Source organism: Hemiscyllium ocellatum, chromosome 28, assembly GCF_020745735.1.
Source record: "Hemiscyllium ocellatum isolate sHemOce1 chromosome 28, sHemOce1.pat.X.cur, whole genome shotgun sequence".
NCBI classification, from domain to species: domain Eukaryota; kingdom Metazoa; phylum Chordata; class Chondrichthyes; order Orectolobiformes; family Hemiscylliidae; genus Hemiscyllium; species Hemiscyllium ocellatum.
This window is the reverse complement of record NC_083428.1, coordinates 51,317,423-51,337,022: the sequence shown is the minus strand read 5'-3', so window position 1 is coordinate 51,337,022 and position 19,600 is coordinate 51,317,423. Positions and strand designations below refer to the sequence as shown.

Genomic DNA, 19,600 nt, shown 5'->3' with positions numbered 1-19,600 from the left:
GGCAGGCTTGAGGGGGCCAGCGTCCTGCCCTGATTCTGATGTTCTCACATTCTATTAGTGGAAGGCTAGTGGTTGTAAGTTTCTTGGTAGGGCGGTTATTGATGTTGCAGTCAGCGATTTGAGCCGTCTCTGGGTGAGGTATGAGGACTGTATTCTCAGTTAATCTAGGTCTACAACATTACCAATAAATGAAGCACAATTTGCAGAGAGGGGACGCTCTGTAAAGAGAGATGAGGGGCCTCTTTCATACTCAGCTTGGGTTTTCAAATTACATTTCCCAAATCACTCGAAAACCGTGTGTGACAATACTGAGGGGCTGAATGGCCATCATGTTTCTGTGCACCAGGTGATAGCAGTAAGTGGCCTCCAATTGCTCCTGTCTTGCAGGTTTGAGGGGCTGAATGGAACACAGGAAAATCGGACTGCGGAGCAGGAGTGGGTCATTAGACACTTTGGGCCTTCCCCACCAGGCACTAAGATTGTAGCTGATCAGGTTGTGGTCTCAACCCCACTTTCCTGGCTGTATCTATCATCTGTGGCACAGTTCCCTGTCAAGTGTTTAACTAACTCAGCCTTGGATCAATGTGGACATAGAGGCACGATACACTTCCAGTGAAGAGAATTCTGGCTTGAAAGGTGGTTTCAGAATTTCTCATCCCTCTTATAGATTCAGAGAGTCATGCAGCATGGAAACAGACCCGTTCGTCCAATCTGTTCACTCAGACCAGATAACAAAATCTGATCTAGTCTCATTTGCCAGCATGTGGCAAATATCCCTCGTCTTTCAGATACTTTTTAAATGTACAGTTGTACGGCCTTCACCACTTCCTCTGACAGCAGTTTCTGTACACACATCACTCTGCGTGAAACATTTGCCCCTAACTTTTGTTCTAAATTATTCCCCTCTCGGCTTCTACCAATGCCCTCTTGTTTTGGACTCCTTATCCTGGGAAAGAGACTGTGACAATTGAGACTACTCAGGCACACGTTTTCTTAAGCTTGCACACATTGCTGTGATGAGAAGCAATGAGGGAGAGAGAGTTCAGAAAAGGCCATTCCTTCTCGGGCAGATTGCAGTTTCTTCCTCTCTGAGTTGAGTCACACACTAATATCATCCTCGTCCAAACTGGACCATGTGAGGTTTCCTTGAACATTGTCCAAACTATATCTATATCACATTCCCTGCTCCATGGAGGTACGTCGTTGCTGCTTTTTCTTAGCAGAAAATAATCAATTTGAGATGTGCTTACATGTGCCTGCGTCATTTAACAATATTTCAATGTTTATGCATTCAGAGTACATGTGTTAAAATGAAGGCATCTTATTTCTTAACAAATGCAGAATTTGCTGCAAAACCTTATCAGGTCTGTCAGCATCAAGGTGCCTTTCAAATGTTGTAATTGGACCAGCCTCCACCAGTTCCTCTGGTAGCTCATTCCTCTGTGTGAAATAGTGCCGCTTAGGTCTCTTCCAAATCTTCCCCCTCTCACTTTCAACCAATGGCCTCTACGTTTGGACGCCCCTACCCTGGGAAGAAACCTTGACTACTCACCCTGTTCACGGCGTTCATGATTTTATAAACTGCTAACTGCTGTGAAATGAGATACCAACCAACACGAATAGCTGTGCTCTCAGTCTTCCCTGGGCCTAAATTCTGAAATTCAAAACTGACAGATCTTCCTTCTCCATCAAGACACAATTCTAACACCATTTTCATCAGTCTGTCTAGACGTGTTAGGAAGCATCTCTGTGAGATTTGCACCTGAAACTTTGTGCCTGGAGATAGAGACACAAGCACCACTCAGCAATAGTCCTTAAAGCTGCAACATGATTCTCCTGTGTGTCTGTTCATCGGCCTGTTCTGACATGCTGTGACACACCTCCACAACAGGCAGGAATTGAATCCAGACCGTTTGATCCAGAGCTAGGGACAGTATCACAGAAGTTTAGGATTTGGGATCAAATACAGGGTTCTGGCTCAGAGGCACGGGTACTACACATGCCACACGATCTAAACTATTCCCAGACATTGGGTCACATTTTACATGCCAGCTTTCAGCTCGGGATAGGATTTCTTAAAATCTGGTTAACTTTACTGAACTACATAAATATTTTTCATTGTATTTTGTTAACAATGGTATTTGTCTCCATTGTCAGATTATTCACATACTGGGCCATCGAGATAAACCATAAACATCGTTAACTGCTATTATCTGCAGGCTGCAATATCAGGGAAATAAATCCTGCAGACATACTCTGCACAATGACGCGTCACAAATAGATATTTATTACTGAATAAAGAAAGACAAAGAAAGTTCATTATTTCTGGCCCCAAAACACCAATAACGTGCGTGACCGACCTCTTCCTAAAACCATGAAAAGATACCAGGCCGCTGATTACTGTCCAGCCTCTCCTCCCCACTGACTGTGTCTGCAATACGTCCCTTCTCCCCCCTAACCACAGAAGGCAAACCAAGCTCAGGGTCTTTGTGAAAATCAAGACCGGAGTGTGCAGGCCTCCTGGTGAGGGATGGGCATTTTAAAATTGAAGAGGGAGAGTGAGGAGGCAATAATATCACACGCTGGGCTGAGGGGTGACAGATGGCGTTCAATTTGTATTAATGCGAGGTATTGGATTTGGTAAATCAAACAAGAGTAGGACCTATACAATTAAAAACATGTCCTTTGGCAGTGTCGTAGAACAGAGACCTCGGCCATCAGGTATAATTCTTTAAAATTTGCATCTCATACAGATAGTGTAACTAAGAAGGTGTTTTGCACACTTGTCTTCAGTGGTCAGACCTTTCAATATCGAAATTTGGACGTCATGTTGAGGGTTTGCAGGACATTGGTGAGGGCTCTTCTGGAATATTGTGTCCAGCCTGGTCATCCTGTCTGCTCATTCCATCGGCACACAACCCTTTGCTCAAAAACGTTGCTCCTGAGGTCACATGTAGTTTTTTCCCCTCTCACTTTAAACATATGTCCTCTAGTTTTGGTCTCCACCACCCTTATAAAATACATTGACTTTTCACTTTGATATTATTGACCTTGATATTATTAAGCTGGAGAGGGTTCAGAAGTGATTAACCTGGATGCTGTTGGGAAAGGAGCGACCGAGCTATAAGGAGAGGCTTGATAGCATGGGAATTTATTTCACTGGAGAGTATGAGATTGAGGATTTGACGTTACGGAGGTTACAAAATCTGAGGGGTACAGAAAAGCTGAAGGGCCAATGTCTTTTCCCTAGAGTCGTGGGTTCAAGACTGAGGGATATTTTAATGTCAGAGGAGAGAGGTTTACAGAAGTCATGAGAGCTAATTGCTTTTCTCAGAATCTGGCTTGTATGTGGAAAGAACATCCAGAGGAAGTGATGAAAGCAGAGACAGTTGCAAATTTAAAAGACATTTAGATCAGTCCATGGATAAGACATCAGTTTGGATGATGCTGTGAGCTGCTGCCCTCTCCCTCCTCCTCTCTGAATGAATCCCTGTTGGTTTTCACTCTCTGGCAATGTCTGCGCAGTGGCGGGGGGAGGCCAGCAGAGGGAGGCATTGCATCACTTTAAGCACCACAGAGAACGCCAGACCTGCCCCACACAGATACACAAGAGCAATTGTTAGGACACAGCATAGATCCCATCTGGTAATTTAATCTTAACATAAAGAAATGCTCAATTCACCTCTTAAAGTGTTAAAATATGAGTGACAGAGAACTCCCAAATTCCACGGATTAAATAAAAACATCGATTTATTTTTTAACTCTGAAAGTGAACATTTTACATCAACTATTCACAACTCTGAGACCCCCTTTCTCTTAACTGCTTATAACTCGAAACCAGCTCTATAGTAATATACTGTTTCTGGGTCTGCCATCCTCTCATATCACAGAGCTTGTAAGCTCTCAATTCAGAGCAGCATTCACCTTCTCTTAAAGGTACAGTACACACTTTCAACTTCATCCCACTATACCCTGATGAATATAGATAAGTTGAACCTATCCGATTTCTCTTGCTCTGTGGTTTGTCACTATTTCACCTACTCTGCCTCGTGTGTGTCAGGATTTTTGTTGTTCTATTGACAGCATGTCATTATTCGATTCTGTCCATCGGAATATAGCAGTATTTTACTTGCTCGCACTCGTGTATGTGGGGCAGGATTTCAGTTGTTTCATGGGGACTGTGATGCTATGACAATCTCAATGCTTGTAGATGGCACCGAACCAGGAAGAACTCTGAAGTCTGTGGAGGAAGTGTGGAAATCAAACAGGACAGTGACACGCTGGTGTCGTGTTCACTTTTATGGCAGATGGGGATCAGTGCAGAGCAGTGTGAGGTGATACACTTTGGTAGGAAAGACAATGAAAGACAGATTGAAACAGGCTATACCTTTACAAAGGGGGTGCAGGAGGAGAGGGCACTGCCTGTATACAAGAACAGATTGTTGAAGATATCCGGACAAGTGAGGAGAGCAGTAACTATCACAGATAAGTTTCAGTATCTGAGGTGTAGGAGGGAGTCTCGGTGCTCCCTTCCTGGGAGGTAGTGGTGACAATGTGTTGTGAGCCCACCCTCCTGCCTCCTGAGACCATGGGGATTCCATTTGTACCAGGTAGGCACAAAAGGGAGATGGCATCAGGGCCACAACTTCTAAGTTGTGCCGGGGGGAACCGGAGCTGCCAGTGGGTTTAAAGTGAGAATTGCCCTTCACTGAACATTGCTCCTTACTTGGTCGGTGGGACGTGAATGGTTCAGAAACTCCACACGAGTCGTCCCGGTCCTCTCCGGCGTCAACCAGGGTCCTCCCCACATGGCGGGGTGGAGGAAGTGAGGGAATGGATACTCCACTACCCGGCTTGGCCCTTTCTGTCCTACTCCACGCTGTCTCTCCTTGAATGGTAGAAAGGGAGGGAGAAAGGGTGGGGGTGGGTGGCCTTGCTGTTAGTGCTGGTGTAGGTGGGGGACAGCTTCATAGTGAGGTTCCCGAGGTGAGGCAGTCCACAGTGTTGTGTCCATGCAGTGTTATTAATATGGGGGTAAAGTGGACGTGGTGACAGAGAGAGAGAGAGGCAGAGACAGAGAGTGACAGAGAGAGGAGGAGAGAGCGGGAGAGAGAGAGAGAGGAGGTGGGGAGGAGGGACATGGTGAGTTGTCGGTAGAAGGTAGAAGGGGCAGAGATATAGAGAGAGGGGAGAGAGAGAGAGAAGGTGCTGCATGCGACAATGAGAGAGGTGGAGCAAGAGCCTTGTCCAGTGGTCAGTGCTATAACAGATACACAGTGAGTGTGAGGGAGAAGAGAGAATACAGTGACCCTTATCTGTGGTGGATAGTTGATGAGGTGAGTTCGATACGATAGCACGAGGAAACTAGCTCAGCCTCAGCAGATAATCCCACTGTCACACTCACTTGGTGGGGTACACAGCCCTACATGCTGGGAGGGTAACTGCTCCTAGTTTACAGATCTATTCACGGGTGATCACTGCATAGGTCTCTGTGCTGGTCAGACTGTCTGGTTGAGATAATGCAATGATGTGGTTAGTGTAGCTCCCGGTACTGGACAGATATGTAGCGTGTGCACAGTACATCATGTTGGTGGGTGGGTCGGGGGGAAAGGTGATGGACAGGTCACGGAGCTCCCCGGAACGTTCTGTCCCTGACATTCCATAACTGCCATTCCCCGGAATGTTCTGTCCCTGACATTCTATAACTGACATTCCCCGGAACGTTCTGTCCCTGACATTATATAACTGACATTCCCCGCAACGTTCTGTCCCTGACATTGTTTGTGAACGGCCGGACGTCAGTGAATTGAACAAACGAAAAGATCCCGAGGGAAGAGATCCCATTCCAGGGAGAAGGAGACACTGTTCCGAAGGCCCCTCTGGCAGTTAAAGGGGTGAATACGTTTTCCCTGCGTTTACATTTCTTCACGACACAGGATCGACCACAATTTAGATCAAAATACAGAAATTCCCAAACTCTGGTTGTCTTCAGGAAACTGGGAGTGAATCCTTTAGGACAGCAACGTTTCCACCCTCCGTATTAGGAACTGGGAAGGAGTGACCTGTGTCTGCTCTCGAGTGATCGAGTGTGTGGGAATTTTCTAGAAACCATCTGTCCTTATGGATGTGTCTCTGTGTGTTTAGGGAGGGAGGGTTTCTTGTGGTTTATGTCACATTTTTGTCAGTAATTCCGACCTTCCCATTTGTTATTCCAGCTCCAATTATTTGAATAAATCCCTGAATACAGGGACACATTTGAAAATCTCACAGAGTCCCCGATCAAACGGGTCCCTTTGCCTCCAGGCTGATGGATAATGGGTTTGTTTTCCTTCCTCACAGTTAACGTAGTGACCATCTACGTCCTGCTTTATAAAGATTGTGGATTGTCTCCATGTGTCAGACGTTACCTGGGGGCCATGACAGCGGCGGATCTCCTGGTCATTATCCTCGACCTGATCCTGAGACACATTCCCATTGTTTATTGGGAACAGTTTTATTTCCTGGAGTACTCCGTCCGCGTGTGTAATATCCACGCCGTCCTGCTTTATGCAGCCACTGACTGCTCTGTCTGGTTCACCGTCGCTTTCACCTTTGATCGGTTTGTGGCCATTTGTTGCCAGAAGCTGAAAAGTAAATATTGCAGTGAGAAAACGGTGGCTGTGGTTCTGGGAGCTGTGACTGTGCTGAGCTGTTTAAAGAACATTTTCTGGTACTTTATGCTCACGGCTCGGTATTTGCTGGGGAACGCCCCCTAGTTTTGTGATGTAACAGGTGCTGTTCTCATCTCCAGTGTCTGGGTCACAATCCAGTTCCTCCACCACATTCTAACCCCGTGTGTCCCATTTCTCCTGATTCTGCTGATCAATGTTCTCACCGTCAGACACATTTTAGTGACCAGCAGAGCCCGCAGGAGACTCCGTGCTCACACCAATGGGGACGTTCAGTCTGACACAGAAATGAGAAACCGAAAAAAATCCATCATTTTACTGTTTGTGATCTCGGCCAATTTCATCTTTTTATGGTCAATGTTAATGCTGTTTTCTATGTGGTACCGAATGTTTTGGATTGTGTATCAGTCTATGCATCTCGATTACTTTGTGCAGGAATTGGGCTTCATGCTGCAGCTCCTCAGTTGCAGCACAAACACCGTGATTTATGCTGGGACCCAGACTAAGTTCAGGCAGCAGCTGAAGAATGTGCTGAAATATCCCTTCACCCAAATCCATCCATCCATCAAATTCCCTCATTAATCACACCATCCGGGATTTTCTCATTTCAGTTCAGTGTTTCAGCGATGGAGCAGCCTGTCGCTATGGTAACAGACTGAGGTTAGCGCTGGTTTGTCCATCCTTATCCCACAGGGGGTTACAGGGAAACATTTCAATGTTTCTCACAACTCAGGGGCCAGTGAGAAAAGGCACCATCCCACTGACTGTATCCATCACTTCCATTTGTAAACAATAAAACTGTTGATTAAAGCGTGCCGAGCAGCAGAGTGACCAATGTTGTTGTGTGTCCTTGTGTTGGAGAAGCTGAGCTGGAGAGAGACAGACTCAGCCCCAATTCCTGGTCCTCAGGAAAGGGAATAGAAGGGTTCAGTGCCTGAGGGAGAGAGAGGGGGAGGGGGTGAGAGAGAGAGGGAGGGGCGAGAGAGAGACGGAACAGGGTAAGAGAGAAGGAGGGGGCGGAGAAAGGGAGGGGGTGAGAGAAAGGGAGGGGGGCGAGAGAGAGAGGGAGGGGGCAAGAGAGAGAGAGAGGGGTGAGAGAGATAGGGAGTGGGCTAGGGAGAAAGGGAGGGGGTGAAAGCGAGAGAGATGGGATGATAGAGAGAAGGAAGGGGCAATAGAGAGAGGGAGGGGGCGATAGGTAGAGGGAGGTGGCGAGAGAGAGAGGGAGGGGCGCGAGGGAGAGAGGGGTAAGGGGCGAAAGAGAGAGGGAGGCGGCGACAGAGAGAGGGAGGGGGCGAGACAGAAAGAGAGAGGGGCTAGGGAGAAAGGGAGGGGGTGAAAGAGAGAGAGATAGGATGATAGAGAGAAGGAAGGGGCGATAGAGAGAGGGAGGGGGCGATAGGTAGAGGGACGGGGCGAGAGAGAGAGGGAGGGGGCGAGAGAGAGAGGGAGGGGGCGAGAGAGAGAGAGGGGGAAGGGGCGAGAGAGAGAGGGAGGCGGCGACAGAGAGAGGGAGGGGCGAAACAGAAAGAGAGAGGGGTGAGAGAGAGGGGGAGGGGGCGAGGGAGAATGGGAGCGGGAGAGCCAGAGAGGAGAAGGGAAGACAGAGAGAAGGAAGGGGCGATAGAGAGAGGGAGGGGCGATAGAGAGAGGGAGGGGGTGATGGAGAAAGAGCGGGGACGAGAGAGAGAGGGAGGGCGAGACAGAGAGGGAGGGGGGCGAGAGAGAGAGGGAGGGGGCGAGAGAGAGAGGGACGTGGCGAGAGAGAGGGAGGGAGTGGCGAGAGAGAGAAGGGAGGGGGCAAGAGAGAGGGAGGGGGCGAGAGAGCGAGGGAGGGAGGCGAGAGAGAGAGGGAGGGGGCGAGAGAGACACGGAGGGGGCGAGAGAGAGAGGGAGGGGACGAGAGAGAGGGAGGGGCGAGATAAAGAGGGAGGGGTGAGAGGGAGAGAGGGAGGGGGTGAGAGAGAGTGTGAGGGGTCAAGAGAAAGATGGATGGGGTGAGAGAGAGGGGGCGGGGGCGAGAGAGATAGAGAGTGGATGAGAGAGAGAGGGAGTGTGGCGAGAGAGAAAGTGATGGGGGCGAGAGAGAGAGAGGGAAGCAGGTTGAGAGAGAGGTAAGAAGGGGCAGGAGAGGAAAGGGCGAAAAGGAGAGTAAGAGGACGAGAAAGTCGGGGGGTTGAGAAAGAGGGAGAGGGGAGGAACGAGACAGGAGGGTCGAGGGAGAGGGAGGGGAAGAGAGTGAGGGGGAGGGGAAGGAGTGTGAGAGGGAGTGGCGACGAGAGAGAGGGAGAGGAAAGAGGGGTGAGAGAGAGGGAGGGGAACGAGAGAGCGAGTAAGAGAGGGTGAGAGAGAGATAAAGGACGAGAGAGAGGGAGTGGGTGCGAGAGAGAGGGAGGGGAATGAGAAAGAGAGGGAGGGGATGAGAGAGAGTGGGAGGGGTACGAGAGAGTGTGGGTGGGGTACGAGAGAGAAAGAGGGAGGGTGACTGAGAGAGGGAGGTGGGAGAGGGAAGGGGCAAGAGAGTGAGGTAGGGGGGTTGAGAGAGAGGGAGAGGGAGAGGGAAGAGAGAGAAGGGGATGAGAGAGAGGGAGGGGTACGAGAGTGAGGGGTAGGGGTGTGAGAGCGGGAGTGAGGGGGCGAGAGTGAGAGGGAGGCGTGAGAGAGAGGGAGGGGTGTGAGAGAGAGAGGGAGCGTGAGACAGAGAGGGAGGCGGCGAGAGAGAGAGAGTGAGGGGGCTAGAGAAAGAGAGGGGGCGAGGAAGAGAGAGGGGATGAGAGAGAGAGAGGGAGGGGGCAAGAGAAAGAGGGATTGGCGAGAGAAGGAGGGGGTGAGAGAGAGAGGAAGGGGCCAGAGAGAGGGAGGGAGCGAGAGAGAGAGAGGGAAGGACGGTGAGAGAGAGGGAAGAAGGGGCGAGAGAAGGAGGGGCGAGAGTGAGAGGAAGGGGACGAGAGAGTGAGGGAAGGTGTTGAGAGAGAGAGAGATGAGAGAGAGGGGGTCGAGTGAGAGGAAGGCGGACGAGAGAGAGTGAGAGAGAGAGTCAAGGGGGTGAGAGAGAGATAAGGGGCGAGAGGGAGGGAGGGGCAACGATAGAGAAAATGGGAGGGTGGGCGAGAGTAAGACAGGAAGTAGGACGAGAGAGAGTGGGAGCGTAACGAGAGAGAAAAGGGGAGGGGGCTGTGAGAGAGAGGGAGATGGCGAGATAGAGAGAGAGGGGGCGAAAGAGAGAGAGAGGGAGGGGGACGAGAGAGAGTGGGATGGGGACGAGAGAGAGTGGGTGGGGTACGAGAGAGAAAGAGGGAGGGGGACTGAGAGAGGGAGGTGGGAGAGGGAAGGGGCAAGAGAGAGAGGAAGGGGGTGTGAGAGAGATGGAGGGGGACGAGAGAGAGTGGGAGCGTAACGAGAGAGAAAAGGGGAGGGGGCTGTGAGAGAGAGCGAGGTGGCGAGATAGAGAGAGGGGGCGAAAGAGAGAGAGAGGGAGGGGAACGAGAGAGAGGCGGGGTGAGAGAAAGAGGGAGGGGGCTGAGAGAGAGAGAGTGAGGGAGGGGGCGGGGTAGAGAGAGAGGGAGAGGGCGAGAGAGAGAAGGGGGTGGGGTGAGAGAGAGAGATGGAGGGTCGAGAGTGAGGGGGGTTAGAGGGAGAGGGAGGAGGTTGATGGAGAGAGAACAAGGGGGTGAGGGAGAGGGAGGGGGTGTGAGAGAGCGAGGAGGATGAGAGAGAATGGGAGAGAGGGCGAGAGAGAGGGAACGGGGAGAGCGAGAGAGGGAGGGATGAGAGAGAGTGAGGGAGGCGAGAGAGAGAGGAGGGGTCAAGATACAGAGGGAGGGGGCAAGAGAGAGAGAGGGAGGGTGCGAGAGAGAGAGTGAGGTGTCAAGAGAAAGATGGAGGGGCGAGAGAGAGAAGGAGTGGATGAGCGAGAGAGGGAGGGGGCAAGAGACCGAGGGCGGGGCGAGAGAACGAGGGAGGAGTTGAGAGAGAGGGGAAGTGGCGAGAGAGAGCGGGAGGGGCCAGATAGAGGGAGCGGGCGAGAGAGAGAGAGAGGGAAGGAGGGTGAGAGAGAGGGAGGGTCGAGAGTGAGAGGGAGGGGTCGAAAGAGTAAGGGAGGGGTCGAGAGAGAGGGGGAGGGGCGAGAGAGAGAGGGAGGGGTCGACAGAAAGAGAGGGAGCGGTCGAGAGAGAGAGGGAGGGGGCGAGAGAGAGAGGGAGGGGATGAGAGAGAGATGGAGGGGCAAGAGAACGAGGGCGGGGCGAGAGAGCGAGGGAGGGGTTGACAGAGGGGGAGGGGCGATAGAGAGAGGGAGGGGCCAGAGAGAGGGAGGGGCGAGAGAGAGAGGGAAGGGGGGTGAGATAGATTAGATTAGATTAGATTTACAGTGTGGAAACAGGCCCTTCGGCCCAACAAGTCCACACCGACCCGCCGAAGCGAAACCCACCCATACCCCTACATTACCCCTTACCTAACACTACGGGCAATTTAGCATGGCCAATTCACCTGAACCGCACATCTTTGGACTGTGGGAGGAAACCGGAGCACCCGAAGGAAACCCACGCAGACACGGGAGAACGTGCAAACTCCACACAGTCAGTCGCCTGAGTCGGGAATTGAACCCGGGTCTCTGGTGCTGTGAGGCAGCAGTGCTAACCACTGTGCCACCGTGCCGCCCTCTTATAGAGGGAAGAAGAGGCGAGAGAGGGAGGGGCGAGAGTGAGAGGGAGCAATACAGAGAGTGAGGGAGAGGGGTTGAGAGAGAGGGAGAGGGAGAGGAACGAGAGAGGGGGGATAGAGAGAGGGAGGGGGACGAGAGTGAGCGGGAGGGTAGACGAGAATGAGTGGGAGGGGGACGAGAGTGAGAGGGAGGGAAGGGGTGAGAGAGAGAAGGAGGCTAACGAGAGAGCGAGAAGGAGGGGGTGAGAGAGAGATAAGGGGTGAGAGAGAGGGAGGGGACGAGAGAGAAAATGGGAGGGTAGGCGAGAGAGAGAGAGGGAGGAGTACAAGAGAGACGGAGAGGGGGTGCAAGAGAAAGGGAGGGGGATGAGAGATAGGGAGGGGTACGAGAGATAGTGGGAATGGTATGGGAGAGAAAGAGGGAGAGGGCTGAGAAAGAGGCAGGAGGACGAGAGTGAGGGGGAGGGGAGCGAGAGAGAGAGATAGGGGACGAGAGACAGAGTCAGGGGGCGCGCGAGAGAGGGAGGGGTGAGAGAGAGGGAGGGGCGAGAGAGAGAGGGAGGGGTGTTGAGAGAGAGTGAGAGGGAGAGGGAGAGGGACGAGAGAGGGGCGAGAGAGAGGAAGTTGACGAGAGTGAGGGGGAGGGGAACGAGAGAGAGAGGGAGGGAGGGGGCGAGAGAGAGAGTGAGGGGGCGAGAGAGAGAGAGGGAGGAGAGAGACAGGGAGGGGCGAGAGAGAGAGGAGGGTGCGAGATACAGAGGGAGGGGGTGAGAGAGAGAGGGAGGGAGGGGAGAGAGAGAGAGAGTGAGGGTGCTAGAGAAAGAGAGAGAGGCGAGAGAGAGAGGGGATGGAAGAGAAGGGGAGAGGGGTTGAGAGAGAGTGAGAGGGAGATGGACGAGGGAGAGGGATTCGAGAGGGAGGGAGTGACGAGACTGAGGGGGAGGGGAACTAGAATGAGAGAGAGGGGAGGACAGAGAGAGGTAAGGGGGTGAGAGAGAAAATAGGAGGGTGGGCGAGAGAAAGACAGAGAGGAGGATGAGAGAGGGGGTGAGAGAGAGAGGGAGGGGGATGAGAGAGCTAGGGAGGGGGAAGAGAGAGAGTGCGAGCTGTACAAGACAGAAAGAGGCAGGGGGCTGAGAAAGAGGGAGGTGGCGAGAGAGAGAGGGAGGGGGCGAGAGAGAATAGGAGGGAGGGCGAGAGATAGTGGGAGGGGGACGAGTGAGAGAGAGAGAGGGGAACGAGTGTGTAAGGGAGGCGGAGGAGAGAGAGAGGGAGGGGGCGAGAGAGAGAGATGGAGCGGGAAAGAGAGAGAGGAGGGGTGGGGCGAGAGAGAAATAGGGAGCGTCGAGAGAGGGGGAGAGGGTTAGAGTGAGAGGGAGGAGGTTGATAGAGAGAGACCCGGGGGAGTGTGAAAGGGAGGGGGTTGAGAGAGAGGAGGGGGTTGAGAGAGAGAGAGGGGCGAGAGAGAGAGATCGAGGTGGAAGAAAGAGAGAGGGAAGGGGACGAGAGAGAGAGAGGGGGGTACGAGAGAGAGAGTGAGATGGACGAGAGAGAGGGAAGGAGTGCGAGAGAGAGGGAGGGTGCCAGAGAGAGAGAGAGAGAGAGAGAGAGGAAGGAGTCGAGAGAGAGAGGGCGAGAGAGCTAGTGGGAGGGGGATGAGAGAGAGAGGGAGGGAGGGGACGAGAGAGAGGGAGGAGGACGAGAGAGAGGGAAGGGCAGAGAGAGAAGGGGAGAGACAGAGAGGGAGAGGGACGATAGAGAGAGGGAGGGGGATGAGAGAGAGAGGGGACGAGAAAGAGAGGGTGGGGGACGAGAGAGAGAGGGAGGGGGGGGCCAGAGCGAGTGAGAGGAGCGGGATAGAGGGAGGGGGCGAGAGAGAGAGGGAGGGTGGGGAGGTGAGAGAGAGGGAGGGTGGGGAGGTGAGAGAGATGGAGGTGTACGAGAGAGAGGGAGGGGGTGAGAGAGAGGGGAGAGAGAGAGAGGGATGGGGACGGGAGAGAGAGGGAGGGGGGCGAGAGAGAGAGGGATGGGGCCAGAGCGAGGCAGTGGAGCGGGATAGAGGGAGGGGGACGAGAGAGAGTGGGAGGGGTATGAGAGAGAAAGTGGAAGGGGGGCTGAGAGAGGGAGGTGGCGAGAGAGAGAGGGAGGGGCGAGAGAGTGAGGGAGGGGTTTGAGAGATGGAGAGGGAGAGGGACGAGAGAGAAGGGAGACGAGAGAGAGAGAGGGGGCATGAGAGAGAGGGGGAGGGGTGTGAGAGAGAGAGGGCGAGATAGAGGGAGGGGTGAGAAAGAGAGGAGGGGGCGAGATACAGAGAGAGGGGGCATGAAAGAGAGATGGAGGGGGCAAGAGAGAGAGTGAGGGGGCTAGAGAAAGAGAGAGGGGCGAGGGAGAGAGAGGGGATGAAAGAGAGAGGGGGCAAGAGAAAGGGAGAGGCGAGAGAGGGAGGGAGGGAATGAGAGAGAGAGGAAGGGGCCAGAGACAGGGAGGGTTCGAGAGAGAGAGAAATGGGGGGCGAGGAAGAGAGAGGGAAGGTGCGTGAGAGATAGAGAGGGAGGGGCGAGAGACGGAGGGGCTAGAGTGAGAGGGAGGGGACGAGAGAAAGGGAGGGTCGAGAGTGAGGGAGGGGGAAGGACAGTGAGGGGGAGGGGATGAGAGTGAGAGGGAGGGGTACGAGAGAGAGTGAGAGAGAGGGAAGGGGGTGAGAGGGAGAATAGGGGCGAGAGGGAGGGGGGGAACGACAGAGAAAATGGAGGGTGGGTGAGAGAGAGACAGGGAGGAGGACGAGAGAGAGGGAGGGTGTCTGAGAGAGAAATGGAGAGGGATGAGAGATAGTGGGAGCGTTAAGAGAGTGAAAGAGGGAGGGGGCTGAGAGAGATGGAGCTGTCGAGATAGAGAGGGGGGCGAGAGAGAGAGAGAGGGAGGGGAACGAGAGAAAGGCGGGGGGTTAGAGAAAGAGGGGGGCTGAGAGAGAGAGAGAGGGAGGGGGTGAGAAAGAGAGAGAGGGGGCAAGAAAAAGAGGGCGGGGCGAGAGAGAGATGGAGGGGTTGAGAGAGAGAGGGGGAATGGTGAGAGAGAGAGGGAGGGGAAATGGTGAGAGAGAGAGGGAGGGGCCAGAGAGAGGGAGGGGCGTGAGAGAGAGGGAAGGAGGGAGAGAGAAAAGGAAGAAGGGACGAGAGAGAGGGGGGGCTAGAGAGAGGGGGGACGAGAGTGAGAGGGTGGGGGACGAGAGTGAGAGGGAGGGAAGGAGGGTGAGAGAGGGAGGGAGGGGAACGAGAGAGCGAGAGGGAGTGGGTGAGAGAGAGATAAGTGGTGAAAGAGAGGGAGGGGATGAGAGAGAAAATGGGAGGGTAGGCGAGAGAGAGAGAGGGAGGAGGACAAGAGAGAGGGAAGGGTAGTGCGAGAGAGAGTGAGAGGATGAGAGAGAGAGGGAGGGGACGAGAGAGAGTGGGAGGGGTACGAGAGAGAAAGAGGGAGGGGGGCTGAGAGAGAGAGGGAGGGGGAAAGAGAGAGGGAGGGGGACGAGAGTGAGGGGGACGGATGTGAGAGAGAGAGTGAGTGGGTTTGAGAGAGAGAGTGAGGGGGATGAGAGTGAGGGGGAGGGATGTGAGAGAGAGAGTGAGGGGGCGAGAGAGAGAGGGAAGGGTGAGAGAGAGAGGAGGGGGCGAGATATAGAGTGAGGGGACTTGTGAAAGAGAGAGGAGCGAGGGAAAGAGAGGGGATGAGAGAGAGATGGAGGGGCAAGAGAAAGAGGGAGGGGCGAGAGAGGGAGGGAGGGGGTGAGAGAGAGAGGAAGGGGCCAGAGAGAGGGAAGGGTCGAGAGAGAGGAATGGGGGGCGAGAGAGAGAGGGAAGGAGGGTGAGAGAGCGGGAGGGAGGGGCGAGAGACGGATGGGCGAGAGTGAGAGGGAAAGGACGAGAGAGTGAGGGAGGGGGGTTGTGAGAGAGTGAGAGGGAGAGGGACGAGAGAGAGGGGATCGAGAGAGTGCGAGGGGGACGAGATTGGGGGGGAGGGGACTAGAGTGAGAGGGAGGGGGACGAGAGAGAATGAGAGAGAGGGAAGGGGGTGAGAGAGAGATAAGGGGTGAGAGGGAGGAAGGGGGAACGACAGAGAAAATGGCAGAGTGGGCGAGAGAGAGAAAGGGAGGACGACGAGAGAGAGGGAGGGGTTGTGAGAGAGAGATGCAGGGGAACGAAGAGAGTGGGAGCGTTACGAGAGAGAAAGAGGGAGGGGTCTGAAAGAGAAGGAGGTGACGAGGGAGAGAGGGAGGGTGCGAGAGAGAGAGGGACGGGGCGAGAGAGAGAGAGAGGAGGGTGTGGCAAGAGAGAAAGAGAGAGGGAGGGTCGAGAGTGAGGCAGGGGATTAGAGTGAGAGGGAGGAGGTTGATGGAGAGAGAGCGAGGGGATGAGAGAGTGGGAGGGGCCGTGAGAGAGAGGGAGGGATGAGAGAGGGACGGAGGCGAGAGAGAGATGGGGGGGCGAGATACAGAGGGAGGTGGCGAGAGGGAGAGTGAGGCGTCAAGAGAAAGAGGGCGGGGCGAGAAAGAGGAGGAGAGGTGAAAGAGAGTGGGAGGGGCCAAAGAGAGGGAGGGGGCAAGAGAGAGCGAGGGAAGGAGGGTGAGAGAGAGGGAAGAAGGGGCGAGACAGGGAGGGGAAAGAGTGAGAGGGAGGAGTCGAGAGAGTGAGGGAGGGTGGTTGAGAGAGAGGGAGAGGGACAGGGACGAGAGAGAGAGGGGGGCTAGAGAGAGGGAGGGGGACGAGAGTGAGAGGGAAGGGGACGAGAGTGAGTGGGTGGGAATGGGGTGAGAGAAATACGGAGAGGGAGGGGGTGAGAGAGAAAATGGGAGGGTGGGCGAGAGTGAGAGAGGGAGGAGGACAAGAGAGAGGGACGGGGGCGAGAGAGTGAGGGAGGGGGTTGAGAGAGATGGAGAGAGAGGGAAGAGAGGGGGTTCGAGAGAGAGGGAGCGGGACAAGAGTGAGGGGGAGGGGTGCGAGAGATAGAGGGAGGGGGCGAGAGAGAGGGAGGGGTAAGCGAGAGAGAGGGGTGTGAGAGTGAGGGAGGGGGCGAGAGAGAGAGAGGAAGGGGCGAGATACAGAGGGAGGGGGCGCGAGAGAGAGAGGGAGGGGGCGCGAGAGAGAGTGAGGCGTCAAGAGAAAGAGGGAGGGGTGAGAAAGAGAGGGAGGGGATGAGAGAGCGAGGGAGGGAGCAAGAGAAGGAGGGCGGGGCGAGAGAGAGAGCGAGGGGCTGAGAGAGAGGGGGAATGGCGAGAGAGGGAGAGGCCAGAGAGAGAGAGGCGGCGAGAGAAAGAGAGAGAGAGGGAAGGAGGGTGAGAGAGAGGTAAGAAGGGGTGAGAGAGGGAGGGGTGAGAGTGTGAGGGAGGTGTCGAGAGAGTGAGGGAGGGGGTTTCAGAGAGAGGGAGAGGGACGGGAGAGAAAGGGGCGCAGAAAGAGGGAGGGGGACGAGAGTGAGCGGGAGGGGGATGAGAGTGAGAGGGAGGGGGACGAGAGTGAGAGGGAGGGAAGGAAGGTGAGAGAGAGAGGGAGGGGAACGAGAGAGCGAGAGGGAGGGGGTGTGAGAGAATTAAGGGGTGAGAGAGAGGGATGGAGACGAGAGAGAATGGGAGGGCGAACGAGAGAGAATGGGAGGGCTGGCAAGAGAGAGCGGGAGGGGTTCGAGTGAGAGAGGGAGGGGGACGAGTCAGAAAGGGAGGTGGATGAGAGAGAGAGAGGGAGGGGGCGAGAGAGAAAGAGGGAGGGTTGAGAGAGAGGGAGGGGTTTAGAGTGAGAGGGAGGAGGTTGTTAGAGAGAGAGCCAGGGGGAGAGAGAGAGGGGAAGGGTGGCGAGAGAGAGGAGGGGGATGAGAGAGAGAGGGGAGAGAGAGAGGGGGGGTGGAAGAAAGATAGAGGGAAGGGGATGAGAGAGATAGAAAGGGGGACGATAGAGAAAGGGAAAGGGACGAGAGAGAGGGAGGGAGTGCGAGAGAGAGGGAGAGTGTGAGAGAGAGAGAGAGGAAGGGGGCGAGAGAGAGAGATAGAGAGAGGGGGACGAGAGAGAGGGAGGGGACAAGAGAGAGGGAGGAGGCGAGAGAGAGGGGGAGAGAGAGGGGAGAGAGGGAGAGAGATTGAGGGGGATGGGAGACAGATAGAGGGGGATGAGAGAGAGAGAGGGAGGGAGACGAGAGAGAGAGGGAGGGGTACGAGAGAGAGGGAGGGGGAGAAGAAAGAGAGGGTGGGGACGAGAGAGAGAGGGAGAGGGACCAGAGTGAGGGAGTGGAGCGTGAGAAAGGGAGGGGGACGAGAGTGAGAGGGAGGGTGGGGAGGTGAGAGAGAGGGAGGGTGGGGAGGTGAGAGATGGAGGTTGATGAGAGAGAGGGAGGGGGATGAGAGTGGGAAAGGTAGGGGGACGAGAGATAGAGGGAGGGGAACGAGAGAGAGGGAGGGGGTGAGAGTGAGAGTGGGAAGGGGACAAGACAGAGAGGGAGGGGTCGAGTGAAAGAGAGGGAGGGGGATGAGACAGAGAGGGTGGGTGCTGGAGAGATAGGGAGGGGGACGAGAGAGAGGGGGAGATGAGACAGAGAGGGAGGGTGCGAGAGAGAGTGGGAGGGACGAGAGAGAGAGAGAGAGAGAGGGACGACAGAGAGGGAGGGAGTGCGAAAGAGAGGGAGGGGGCGATAGAGTGAGAGAGGAGTCGAGAGAGAGGGCGAGAGAGAGAGAGGGGAGGGGGATGAGAGAGAGGAAGGGAGGGGGACGAGAGAAAGGGAGGGGGCGAGAGAGAGGGGACGAGAGAGAGAGGGAGGGGGAGAGAGCGGGAGAGGGAGGGGATGAGAGAGAGAGGGAGGGGTGGTGCGAGAGAGAAAGAGGGAGTATTGAGAGAGAGGGAGGGATTTAGAGTGAGAGAGAGGAGGTTGTTAGAGAGAGAGCCAGGGGGAGAGCGGGAGGGGGAGGATGGCGAGAGAGAGGAGGGGGTGAGAGTGAGAGAGGGGAGAGAAAGAGAGAGAGAGGGGGTGGAAGAAAGAAGAGGGAAGCGGACGAGAGAGAGAGAGACGGGAGCGATAGAGAAAGGGAGAGGGACAAGAGACAGGGAGGGAGTGCGAGAGAGAGGGAGGGTGCGAGAGAGAGAGAGTGAGAGAGGAAGGGGGCCAGAGAGATAGAGAGAGGGGGAAAAGAGAGGGAGGGGGACGAGAGAGAGAGGGAGGAGGTGAGAGAGGGGGGGAGAGAGAGGGGAGAGAGGGAGAGAGATTGAGGGGGACGGGTGACAGATAGAGGGGGATGAGAGAGAGGGAGGGAGGGAGACGAGAGAGAGAGGGAGGGGTACAAGGGAGAGGGAGGGGAGAAGAAAGAGAGGGTGGGGACGAGAGAGAGAGGGAGAGGGGTCAAAGCGAGGGAGTGGAGCGTGAGAGATGGAGGGGGACGAGAGTGAGAGGGAGGGTGGGGAGGTGAGAGAGAGGGAGGGTGGGGAGGTGAGAGATGGACGTGGATGAGAGAGAGGGAGGGGGATGAGAGCGGGAAAGGTAGATGGAGGAGAGAGAGAGGGAGGGGAACGAGAGTGAGAGGGAGGGGGATGTGAGAGAGAGGGAGGGTGGGAAGTGAAAGAGAGGGAGGAGGATGAGACAGAGAGTGTGGGTGCTAGAGAGATAGGGAGGGGACAAGAGAGAGAGAGGGAGGGGGATGAGACAGAGAGGGTGGGTGCTGGAGAGATAGGGAGGGGACGAGAGAGAGGGGGGAGATGAGACAGAAAGGGAAGGTGCGAGAGAGAGTGGGAGGGGGCGAGAGAGAGAGAGAGAGAGAAGGACGAGAGAGAGGGAGAGAAAGAGTGGGACGGGGCGAGAGAGAGGTGAGAGAGATAGAGGGAGGGGGACGAGACAGACAGGGATGGAGACGAGAGCGGGAGAGGGAGTGGGATGAGAGAGAGAGAGAGAGGGGACGAGAGAGAGAGGGAGGGGGCGAGAGGAAGAGCGCGAGAGAGATAGAGGGAGGGGGATGAGAGTGAGAGGGAGGGCGGGCGAGAGAGGGATAGACGGAGGGTGTGTGAGAGAGAGGGAGCGGTCAAGAGCGAGAGGGAGGGTGGGGAGGTGAGAGGGGGGAGGGGACGAGTGAGAGGGAGGGGGATGAGAGAGAGGGAGGGGGATGAGAGCAGGAGAGGGAGGGAGATGAGAGAGAGAGGGAGGGGGACGAGAGAGGGAGAGGGATGAGAGAGACAGGGAGGGGAACAAGAGAGAGGGAGGGGCGAGAGTGAGAGGGAGGAGACGAGAGAGAGGGAGGGGTGGTGAGAGAG

General features: G+C 55.2%; 1 long non-coding RNA gene across 1 annotated transcript in view; it reads right to left on the bottom strand.

Moving 5' to 3' along the window:
* Window positions 1–6,174: 6,174 nt before the first annotated feature.
* The window catches only part of LOC132829170 (uncharacterized), a 468,019-nt gene continuing 454,593 nt past the window's right edge, over window positions 6,175–19,600 (bottom strand). Inside the window, exon 3 of the long non-coding RNA XR_009646221.1 lies at window positions 6,175–6,623. This is a non-coding gene — a long non-coding RNA (uncharacterized LOC132829170). The remainder of the gene's footprint in view (window positions 6,624–19,600) is intronic.